Source organism: Apiospora kogelbergensis (genome assembly GCF_038363985.1).
Source record: "Apiospora kogelbergensis strain CBS 113332 chromosome Unknown utg000013l_segment0_segment0, whole genome shotgun sequence".
Lineage (NCBI taxonomy): Eukaryota > Fungi > Ascomycota > Sordariomycetes > Amphisphaeriales > Apiosporaceae > Apiospora > Apiospora kogelbergensis.
The window spans coordinates 26,471-35,722 of NW_027117430.1; positions in this window are offsets into that span (position 1 = coordinate 26,471).

Below are 9,252 nucleotides of genomic sequence, written 5' to 3' on the forward strand. Positions count from 1 at the left end.
ATTTTGTGCTTAGCATCATAAAGGAGTAATTTGCAATGCCAAAATGAGCATAGTCTAAGAAAAACCCAACGAAGCAAGGGTACAATCTTATTTCACGGCGACTGATCAGCGGAGCCTGATGTGTCGACCGTGCTTTCTTACTTTATGGCTAGCAAAATAAGATTGCACTCCCGCCTCATGCTCCGTCGCAGAGCATCGCCATTTCGTATAAGGAACGTTGAATTACTTGTCAGTATCTGAGATGCGTGTCTCATTTGGACGCCAGATCACACAACCAAGGATACCTTAGCCATGATGCAAGGAGGACAAGGCCCCAATAACAAGCCCGTGAATTCATCTGCGTTTGTTTGCTTCTCATATACCCCTTGACAAGAAGCAGAAAGGTGTCCAATTCCGAATCAGTCACCACGCCCCAGAGCAATTATTGACGATTCAAGACGTTTGATCTCTCTGTATTCCATAGGGCCTCTAGCACTGACAAGAGAAGATATTACCGATGAAGGGTAGATCAGCCAAGGGCATCAGTATGAGTAGCCTGTCAAGTATGGCCCGCGGCTTTGCCCAAAGAGACTAGTTGGAATGCTGAGCCTCTTATGCACTGTCTACACTCGCAAGCGAAACCCTACGTAGTCTTGGTTTGTTCCAGGTTCGTGGTCGTTGGCCCTATTGAGCCTATGTGGTAGTTGATCTCGAGCTCCGTGTACCTGAGGCCAGGTCCTGGGTAGCGCGAACGATGAACATGTCGCCAATGAAACTGCGCCGACAATTAGCCAGACAGGACTTGTTCATCCGGAAGGCGACAGACCAGAAACTACAGGAGGCATAGTTGGAGCGTGAAATGTTATCCTTATTACGATTCGCGGCAAGGTCTCAGTACGAGGGCGGCTGTTTCAAGTGGATGGGATTGATGGTGGCAGGGATGCTGCGTCGTGCGGGTCCTGCGCCTCCGGACATGCAGGTAAACTGGAACCTGTTACCGCTCCTCCGCTTACTGACCCAATCTGGCCTCCACCTGCTCATCCTTTACACCCTATCAAACCTATCCCAAAAGGCCATATAGCTGCGCAATTCCACGATGACAGACAGGATTGGGAAGGAAAATACTATTTCCTAATTGGCACCTCGACAAGGAGACTGGTTTTTGGCAGCAGCTTCGTCCTAACCGAGTAAGTATACATCTGTGTCTCGAGCCTGACGAGGTAGTTTAACGTTGCTAGTGAACATATCGACCAGGTTATAGCCTTAGGTCCTAGGGTTTGCCGAAGCCTCACCCACTTCGAATTCATCTACCAGGACGTTGATTACGGCGCGCATAACAACGCTGAGGCTCTGACCGAGCGTGCCATCGGCAGCCTCGCCTCGGCGTGTCCCAACCTTACCCGAGTCGCACTCCCCGGAACATCCAACCCAGGGGACGAGTCACTGCTGGCCTTCTTCTCGAACTGCTTCAAGCTAACTTACCTTGAGATCACGGACGCCTCGCGGAACGGAGGATCTAAGGTAGAAGGAGCGGCATTCGAAGCGCTCCGGGCGAACGTGAACTGGGCACCTAAACTGAAGACGTTGCGCGTTGTGGACCGAGCGGATAACAAAGTCTTTATGAATGTTATGCGGGAGCTTTCTAAAGCGATGCCTAGTCTCACGATTCAGCTTGTTAGTACCTTGGAGGATAAGAGGTGGGGTAGCTGGGACTTGTCAGTATCGCACAGTACGTATAAGAGAGGGCGGAAGCAAAGCATCTTCACCTGACTGGAGTCTACGTTCGTCCCAGAAAGGGTTCCACAGCACTGACAGACTTTAGCTTGTTCAGCGCCGCTCCGGGTGAATTCACGCAAAATTTTAGTATGGTGTTTTTCTTGAATCGATTTTACTGTCAATGTGCAGCTATCAATCAATCTATGGCATATGATGAGAGAAACCTAACCTTGATGAGGGCTTACGCTGCTCGTGAAGCACACGACCCACCCGTCATGACCTTGCCGCAACTTCTCCTCTCTATCATCGGTACGCACGAGCCAAGACCTAGATAGCCTACGAAATTGTTTCTCCACGACTGTCATATCACTCCCAAAGGGGGTTCATTCCTTTTCGTTCCTCAAGTTTAGAATAACCGTATGTAGCAGCATCAAGTCCGTTGAATAAAGCACGTGAACCCTTACAGTTCAAGTCATTCGTCGCGCGCCGGAACAGCCAATGTAAGGCCTAGTTATCCCCGTAGACGTCGAGAAGAAAGGAATCCTTCTTCTCAGCAATATGTTTTTGGACAACACATCCCTCAGCATTGCAGTCTTGGTCGCAGCACCGCCAGACAAACCCTTCTGGGCAATCCTCACGACGCCAGTCCGTCATGACATCGATACTATGAGGGTCCAACTCAACCTGGTCGTCGTCAGGGAAGGCATCTGGATCCAGCTCCAGTATATCTGGTGGCTCATTTAGCAGGCACTCGAGCCCATGGATTGGAGCTGACTTACCATCATGTAATTTGCAAGATGTCACTTTGTTGGTGATTACATCAAAAGTTTCTCCACACGTCGTACATTTCTCATATTTCGCCCAGACCCTGGGCCCTTCTCGCTTCTGTTTCTTGTTTCCCAAGCGTGTCCCGGCGCTGCCATCGGTGGCACGCTTTTGAGAAGGCCTGGCGGCCTCCCGAATGATCAAGCGTAGCACCGCTTCCTGGTGGCATTCTTTGGAGCTGGCGCACATCTCTTTGACGACCTTTCGGAGCGTCTGCAAGTCTAGCTTGTCGATGGCCTCGCCCAGCTGTGCGCCACTGACTTCCTCCAACCGACCGGACATGATGATGCTTAGATTGGTAGGAAATGATGGGGATGGTGATGCTTGCGGTGGAGAACGTTTTCGGGCGCTTTGTAGTAAAAGGGTCTTTGCTCCCTTGCGTTCCCTAAATTAGCCAAGTGTGTTTCATTTTTGGGACTGGTCAGCTGACTCTGTCACTGAGCAGGCTTACCGGCCCACGCGCCACCAGAGAGAGAACATCGTGAGCTTCACTCCAGAACAGTCACTTATAAATATCTCAACAGCCACGTATCATGTGGGAATATTCGTGAGTGCAATCTCTTCATCTTCTTTTTCTCTATCTTCAAAATACCTCAATTCCCAGATAAACGCATGGACGACACCATCAGGCTGGTCCCTCCATTCTGCTGCAAAACACTATTGCTTTAGTCGCGACACGGTGTTGTTGTTGTTATATTCTTTAACGCCTAGGGAGCGGCGAAGTCGCCCCGACCTCCCGAGGGGTATGGGACGTGCTCTGTGTAGTATACTATATATGTACACGCAAGAGCATCTGCTGCCTTGTGGTTTACTCCGTTGGACATCATCACGCTCTATTCCGATACTCTGTCCTGTCCGCTCGTTGGCGAGCGCCGTGCCTCTCACGGCAATCATGTTGAGAAACGCCGCATCCTGGGCTTTTAAATGTACCGAGAGGCTTCTGCGGCACGGCAGACTACAGCACCATACAGTCCGATCCAAGATACGGAGGAACAAGGCAAGCCGTTGCGACTGACAGCGTCCCTTGGGCCACTCAGCGCAGGACCAAGGAGCAGGACTACGGAAAGCTACGGGCGAGGAGCAGAGCCAATTCACGCTCCCGCGCGCCAGTCGCGTCACATTGTTGGTCGTGGCGCACTTGCCGGTTCAAAGTGGCACTGGGAGACCGAAACAACTGTTCTGGTTCGGCCGACCGTAGACCGAAATTGAACCGTTTTCGACGTATTCGCAATGGAACCAGAAATACAGTGGCATACTGCACTCTCCTTTTGCTGCCGCATCAGCTCGAAGACTCTCATGGGCTGTTTCCGGTCCTAACATTTGTTGGTCCCTACTGCAGGGTGGCTAGTAGCGCGACTAGTGGGCCAGGTCCCCTCTAGAACGTACCGTCATTAGCGAGGCTAGTTTGCGACCCCGCGCTAACTAGGACCAACTTCTAAAGGCATTCAATGTGCTAAGTTGCATTTCCCTCGTACATACACAGCGGTACACCATAGAGCTGCAAGACAGAAACTAGAACGAAGGAGATGCTGCTTCTCTTCCGGACAGTCCTGCGGCCTTCCCGTTAGCCTCTCAATTGCTGCAGTCTTTTTCTACACGTATATACCACCAATGGTGAGCAACTGTAGTGGCTTAGCACCCAAAACAGCTCTACATGATCGTATTCAAGAGCTAGCGGACGTTTTGTTGGCTATGCTACCTTAGTGTACTAATCCGCGAGAGAAGCTTAGGTTCTATACAGTATCCTACCACAGCGATCCGCCGACGTCTCTGTTCTCGTGGGCCTGATAGCATCCCGCCGCTACGTTGCACCCTCGATTGTCTGCGTACCGGACCCGAACGTCGAGCACGACGCGTTACATTTCCACATCGCTGCAGCTCCTCCACTGCTGCGAAGACCTAACATGCGACGCACGTCGACTCTAACCGCGACGAAAGAAGCATTCGCGAGCCATCCTCCACCGCGGCGCAGCAAGCAGCAACGAGTCGCTGGCAGGTCCAAGCCGACGGACCGATCTAAAACCAACTCAAGCACATTTTTTGCTCAAACCTGGTATAGAGTGTATCTCCACTCTGGACCTGTTAGAGTATATCAGATGCACTATGACCCTCCAGTCTTTCCAATGGATGGGAGAATCCTGGTCACCCCCTGCAAACCAAAGACATGGTTAACTACTATAATATTGGCTCTTCTGCGAGACCAGGCTCTCCCAGTTCTCGAGGCGCGAATACGACAGAGTGGCGGGGTCGAAGCTCTGGAGCCGAGCGTAGAAAGACCACGATTCAAACTTCTGAGGAAGGCGTGTGAAGATGCTGATATCCTCGTCGTTCTTCATCAAATATTCTGTCTTTGTCCATGTAGATGATGGCTGTGAGCTGCGGGGTGGTTCGATGGAGTTCACGGTGTCTCTTCGCTGCCTCCTCTTTCCCTACGCTGAGTATAACCGGGCGCAGGGGTGGGCTATATCATGGTGAGAACCAAGATTGGTCTGTCATCTCTATATTCTGTGATTTTGAAAGACTCCTCAGTAAGACAATGAGGGATTGGAACTGTGTGGGGTAGGACATTAGGGCTTGAGAAAGACCCTTAGTTGCAGTTGTTCCCCAGAGCGGGTTGGTTTCGTGGTCCGTTGGTAAAGGCTTGCTTGACGGGGTGGTTGTGGGGTAGCTTGGTGAAGCGAAGTGCATACTGGTATGCGAGCTTCGTATGCCTGCATTCCGGCGGGAGTAGTGCGGCCTCCAGTCGGGGCCGTCCTGTAGGCCACCGGCGTCGTCTCACCGGGATGACGAGGGCGAGGACGGGCGGGAAGATGGCTTGCCGCCGCCGTGGACAAGGCCGGTGGAGAAACGGAAGGGCGGCCCATCGTATAGCAGCTCCGAGGAAGATGAGACCCGCCACTCGGCGCCTACCCAGCTATACTGCTCGCAGGCGTGCCTGTTAGGCCTCAAGAGGGGCTGGGACCTCGACGACGGTTGTCCGAATGTGCAGACGCATCGTGTCGCGGGCGGAGATGGCTTTGCGGCACCTTGCCACGGCCGACGAGTTCACGCGCCGGGTCAGTGAGCAGCTACGCGACAATCCATACAGAGGTTGCTTAGGATTAGGTGGATGGGGTAAGAGGGGTGCGACAGGCGTGCTGCTCAAACTGGAACTTCAACCATACGGCTACACCTTTGTTGACAAGGGCACACTGTCGGGTAGCCTCGAGCGGCTGCAGCACGAGTGCCAGGTCTACGCGCGGCTGGCGACGCTCGAGGGCTGGGTGGTGCCTGTGCATCTGGGCCTGGTGCACCTGGATCGGGGCTATGTGCTACCGGGCGGGAGGAGGGTGGTGCACATGATGTTCATGCCATGGGGCGGCGAGAGAGCGGCGGACGCGGGCATGGAGGCGGCGGAGCTGGAGGCACAGAGGCGTCGCTCGTCGGGGGCTGTGTGGGCGGCGGGGGTGGACCACGGCGACCTGCGCGATGCCAACCTGCTGTGGAACGTGGAGCGCGGGCGTGTTATGGTGATTGACTTTGACCAAGCCGTCGTCCGGCCAGCGCCCAAACACCGGCAGGTGTCTGCGGTCAGGACGAAGAGGAAGCAAGGTGCGGATCGGCTCGAGGGTTGTTCTCGGAAGCGTGGCCTGCTCTACAATCGTCGCAGCCGGCGTAGATGGCGCAGAAGGAAGCTTCGGGGCGTATGTCGAGCTGCGAACAAAGAAATAAACTCAATACATTTTGGTACCTTTATCACGTGCGATGTGAAATATGAAACACAAGTTGGCGCCAGTGCCTTAGAGGCCGCGTGCTTTCTACCGCCGTCCCCTTTGCCGCATAGCCTGTTGCGCCAGGGCGATCATCGGTTGGTGTTTTATCAGCCGTCTCCTGGGGGCGACCTGCTTCTGTCATGGCTTTTTCAACCCGATGACGCGGATGACACGCTGCACGCCTTTGGTTTTGGAATAGAGAGGAGAGAGCTACTGGAGATACTTGCTGCATAAATCTTTACGTGGTTGGTCTGCCCGGGATCTACTTCGCAATACTCCCCTAGCCGAGCCACACTCAGCAGGTCCCGGCTCCTCTAGGCACATCGACAGTCAGCTCCTTTCGCACTTTTGGCAAGTGGTCCAGTAGAGCGACTGCGTTACCTTGGAACGGCTTATGACTAGAGTTCGTCCACCCTCTCTCGTCCTCGTCCATCTTCTGCGAACGTCTCGTTAGAGGACATGCAGTGCTACTAATGTGGCAGCCGTACCTGTGTATCTTCAAGAAATGCGTCTAGTTTCTTCTTGTAGTCTCCCAAAGCAACATTCGTGTTAATTTGTTGTACCTTGTGTAGGCTCTCGGAGGGAAATGAGCATCTCCTTTGAGCTTCGGCAGATGCCATCGGAGTAGATTTGAGCGAGGGGATCACTGAAGAGTATCACAAAGACGGCGTGATACTGTACAGTCGCGCCAATCAAAGGTACGCGAACGAAAATGCTGTCCTATATACGTATTTTCGAGTCCTTCTGTCTTGCCAGCTGCGGTGCTTGAGAGTAAACCATGTTCTAGCGCGCGGCTTTCGCCTTGCTTCTATTGCGGATCAATGTGGAATTGGATCACGGCGATAGAAACAGCACACGGGAGATATTGGATTTCCAGGTGGGAACCGAAGGGCTGCACCAGCTGCACCGCTCCCGGCGCCCATGGGGCGTGATTGCAGATGCCGGTTGGGTGAAGATGGCTTCGCCTGGGTAGCTGCTGTTCTGATACTAGAACGCATTTTAGCGAGAATGACTTATGGCCCAGCTAGCCTTCAGCGCGTCTTGACGAGGATAAATTCTTGCGCAGTCCAATGAGGCTATGGATTTGGCCCGCTAGTCGTGCTAGTGCGCCATTGCTCCTCTTCCGACGCTGTAGTCCAACAGTAGGGCCAACAGCACTCAGGACCGGAAACAACCCGTGAGAGTATTCGAGCTGGTGCGGCAGAAAGACAGTACTGTATGGTACATCAGCTCAAAACCTCTCAATTTCTGTTTGGTCCCTACTGGAGGGATGTAATACATTAAAAGAGTAGCTATGGCGCACTAGCGATCCTACTGTAGGGAGCCAGGTCCCTACCATTAGCGTGGAGCCGGTTCGCGATTAGGGCCAATTGCCCAATCCTCCTGCTACGCAAGAAATTATTCTCGGGCAAACACGTCGAAGAGAGGCTAGGCACGAAATCCATCTTGCCAACATGGGTTCTGGAACCGGATCAGCAGCTACCCTAGCGAGGGTCGCTCAACTCGAGCTCATCATGTCATCAATGTCATCAACATTTCATATCCGCAAGCCGAGCACAGCAAAACCAACGGTGTGGCGTTCTTGAGTCGCGACGGCTGTCTTTGTCTTCTTCGATACATGTCTGGAACCATACAGTCCTCTACCTCGCTTGAAGCTTAGCCTGTGCGCGCTTTATGTCTCCAATGAGGCCTTCAGAGATTATCAAAGGAAAACGAACGGAATCAAGATATTATATAGTACCCGGAATCGGGAGTTATAATATAAATCAATATTATTACGTTTAGGTCCACGGTGGAAAAATGCGCTCGTGAAGAGGTGGTCCCGGAGGGGGTGCTTTGCTTATGTACTGCTCAACGGGATCTGGCTAATTCTGAGTGCCGCCTTGAGCAAAAGTACCATTGCTGCGTGGGCCACCTATCAGACCATTAGAAGAGCTGGCTAAAGGAGGACATAGAGCCAGAAGTGTCGCGGCCACCCTTGGCCTCTACTGCTGCCATCAAAGCATTTACTTGGGTATCTGTAACATCGACGGTCAGAATTCTTTGTCCCATCCCCAAGAAAGGTCGCTATTCCCATCATTGTCTTCTTCCTCAGCATCAATGATCAACTAACGTACCGAGATCGAGCACGTATGTCGTGGTGTTATTGCAGATTCTAGCTTCATTGAAAATGGGGATCTTCTCGGCGAAGCTTTTGATGAGGCTCTCACCAGTGCGATCGAGCGATTCGATCGAGACCTGGAACGACTGGACCTCCCAAGCAGCCAGCCCATACAGCTATATTACCACAGGCCGCCCGTCGGGAAGGCCGTTACGCCGCCAACGATTGGAATGCGTTCATACAGAGCACGCAACGGATCGATAACCCGTTGCCGGCGGAATTGGTGACGAGTGGGATGCCTGGATGGCTGAGTTGCCTGACCCCAATGACCAGTACGTCACGGATCCCATCGTTTACTGGTTTGTACGACGATTCAAGTATCCCAGACTATCGCAGATGGCGCTGGATACACTAACTATCCCTGCTATGTCTGCTGAGTGCGAACGCTTATTTTCAGCCGCTGGGAGGCTTCTCAATTCATCACGTAGCAGCCTGGATATAGTCATTGTCAGCATGTGTATGACGGTAGCTGAACGCGTGGAACAGGATGCCTTAGAACAGCTGGCATACAGTGACCAAGTCGCACGTGTTACGCAACGGTTAGCGGAAGGGGAACCGCGGCCCGGATCACGTAATAGGGGTAACGACGAGGTTGACGATAGCCCTGAATAGCTTCATTGACGCACACCAAATCCACCTGGTGTACTCCTGATTTACACCTAATACACGTACACCCACCCAGCTTCGATTTTTATTAGTCAGAATCAACCAAATCCACCTTGAACCCTTGGTGTACGTTGGTGTGGTTGTTTCCAGCCTTGCTTAGGTGAGTATATGGTCTTTCAAGACAATGAGCGGGTACATAATATGTTGTCTCTC